Source organism: Myotis brandtii, unplaced genomic scaffold (assembly GCF_000412655.1).
Source record: "Myotis brandtii unplaced genomic scaffold, ASM41265v1 scaffold520, whole genome shotgun sequence".
Lineage (NCBI taxonomy): Eukaryota > Metazoa > Chordata > Mammalia > Chiroptera > Vespertilionidae > Myotis > Myotis brandtii.
The window spans coordinates 2,719,547-2,722,858 of NW_005369827.1; positions in this window are offsets into that span (position 1 = coordinate 2,719,547).

Genomic DNA, 3,312 nt, shown 5'->3' on the forward strand with positions numbered 1-3,312 from the left:
CCGGCCTGTTTGAAATGAATAAAACTAAAAAAAAAAAAGCCCGTACCCTTTTATGTAATGATGTTTACTTTGAATTTATATTAGTTCACACAAACACTCCATCCATGCTTTTGTTCCGTCCCTCCGGTCCAGTTTAAGAACCCATTGTGGCCCTCGAGTCAAAAAGTTTGCCCACCCCTGCCTTGGCCCCTCATTCATCTGCCCAGCTTTGAGACTGGGTTGCATATCAGTACCACCTCTTGTTTTCTCCTGACTCTTGATCGTCTATCTACCAGGGAATGTGAACAGAGACCAGTTCTTCTATGTGGTTGTAGCTCCAGTAAAAGGTTTATGGAAACAGACACTAATTTAAAATGTTATTTTAAAAAAATTATGGATTTTATTTATTGTCATTTCTGTCCTTGGTTTTAATGAGTGGACTGCCCCCTGGTGGACAAGAACTGTAAGCTCACATGAAAACTACTATTTTTGCTACTTGAGCTAATACTCTGAATTATTTCCCTTCAGTTAATATGGATTCTAGTCACCTGAGCAGTAAGAATTGAATCAATAATATCTCCAATTCAATGAAACACAGAACTCTAAGATTCCTTCAGATAGTCTTGGAACATCCTCCCGCACAAGGACAGGGTCTTTCTTAATCTTTGCAAGTAAATTTCCAGTTGTCTGGAGTGGTTGGGGAGTTGTGAGTTCCAATTAGTAGCTTATCCCAGAGTCGCTGACGTAGCTTATGTAAAATAATCATCTGCAAAAAAAAAAAAATTAGTACACAGTTTGCAACAGAACACACGCACTGCTAAATATCAATTTCAGTAGTACTTGATAATAGCGAATACTTACATAACTCACACTGCTTGAGTATTTCATTCCTTTCATTTTCCCTTTCCTATGAGATAGGTGTGGCTGCTACCTTATGCAGGGGAGGAAACAGACCCGCCACACAGCTAGGAAGTGACAGCGCTGGGATTTAAAACCTTGGTAACTGGGCTCCAGAGAGCATCTCCAAAATATATCTGGTATTTTTTGGTGACTTATCACGTGCTAGGCATCGTGCTATTGGCTCCCTGGCCGCCTGTGGAGGTGGGGACAGGATCCGCCCCATGTTACAGATGAGGAAGCGGAAGCGCAGAGAGGTGAAGGTCCTTGCCAAGGTCACACAGCCACCTCAGGTGGAACAGGGCCTAGGTTGAGCCTGATTCCAGAGCCAGCCCTTCATCACACACTCTGATGCCTGGGGCATAGTTCCTCTGCAGCCAAGAGAGAATTTCAGTGGTGCCTACAGAGATCAGAACTGTAGAAAGTGAATGTGCTAATAATGTAACTCTGAGTATTAAGAGGCAAGGAGAGCTGATGCTCTGGGTACATCGTCCAGGCATTGCTCTGGGCAATTGCCGGGGAAAGATTGTGCGATGGGGACCACAGAGCATCTTCTCAACCCTCTCACCCCCACAGCACACTGCAGGATGCCACAGGCCTCTTCTCTGAGTGTTGCTGCTCATCATGCTGGGCTATCAATGTAGGCGTTGTAGGAGGTTAGAATGAACCTACGACAGACCTTCCTGCACCTTCCACTACCCTCACCACTGTGACGCCTACCAGAGGCATATATCAGAGGTGCAATAAATATCTCTTGTCAGTGAGCTTAGATTATTCACAGTTTTGTGTTGTTGTTGTTGTTTTCAAAAATCTCAGCTCTCAGTGTGCCATTCATTTCTACTTCACAGAACTATGGTGGGTCCTCACAAAACCCGAATCTGGTAATTTGACTGTTTAATTAAAGATAACAGATTCAGCCAAAACCGGTTTGGCTCAGTGGATAGAGCGTCGGCCTGCGGACTGAAAGGTCCCAGGTTTGATCCTGGTCAAGGGCATGTACCTGGGTTGCGGGCACATTCCCAGTGGATGTGCAGGAGGCAGCTGATCGATGTTTCTCTCTCATCGATGTTTCTAACTCTCTATCTCTCTCCCTTCCTCTCTGTAAAAAATCAATAAAATATATTAAAAAAAAAAAGCTTTCTGTTTTTCCACATTGAGTAAGATATTAGCTGAGGGAAAACAGATTCAGTTCTTCCCACACGTTGGAATCCCATGTGGCACATCGAGGCCAAAGCAGGCCTTACCCAATGCACAAAAGGAGGTTTCATCCTTTCGAGGCAATTTTTCTTGTTCAAGTCAGATAAACCAGGTCCCCACTTCCACACACAACAACTTGAAGGGGATCTGTGACACCAGACCTCATCAAGGTCATAAAGGGTTTATTGAAAATCGCTGAACTCCAGAATGAGATCTATACAGCAAACTCTAATATCGCGTGGTCCACCCTCCCAAGGGGGGGCTGGGGAGCACGCCCAGCCCTGAATGCCATTCTGGGTGACCTTTCTTGGGTAGCCCATGTCATTTTTGTTGGAATATTTGCTTCTGGTTTCAGGCTCCTGTGGACTTGCTCTCTGTCTCTCCCTCCTGACTGCTCTGTGGCCTTGATCTTCGAAGGGGTTTGAGCTCTCTTTTGGTAACAAGGGCCATGGCCTTTTCAGAAAACCAATGACATCTTCCATTACACAGAAATATGGCCTCTCGGCATTTCCCAAGCCACAGTGCTCAATCCCTTCGCATCTAACACGGCGTGGATACCCCTGCACACCGCTCAGTGCGCAATAGCATTCACAAATGATGTTGGCCTTCACACATATCTGGGAGCACTCCACAAACCAATTGTTTTTTATAACCATTTTCCTAGGAATCAGTGAGGCTCTTGGAAACTGCTTCAGGACTCTGTATACAATCACATACTTCAAAGATATTTTTGAAGATACTAAGCGAAGGACTCTCTCTCAGTGGCCTAAGAAGAAGAAGTTGGCTTCAGAATACTTCACAAAACCATGGTGGGTCCTATATAACTCAAATCTGGTAATATTTCTAGTAACACAGGCGTGTCACCTTGTCTTTAAATCAGTGGTTCTCAACCTTGGCTGCACCTTAGAATCACCTGGGAATCTTTTTAAAATCCTGATTTCTGGCCGAAGCCGGTTTGGCTCAGTGGATAGAGCGTCGGCCTGCGGACTGAGGGGTCCCGGGTTCGATTCCGGTCAGGGGCATGTACCTGGGTTGCGGGCACATCCCCAGTGGGAGATGTGCAAGAGGTGGCTGATCGATGTTTCTCTCTCACCGATGTTTCTGACTCTCTATCTCTCTCCCTTCCTCTCTGTAAAAAATCAATAAAATATATTTTTTTAAAAATAAATCCTGATTTCTGGGCCTCACCCTCCGGAAATTCTGTGTCTTTGTTACTAATGTTGTGGCCTCACCCCATAA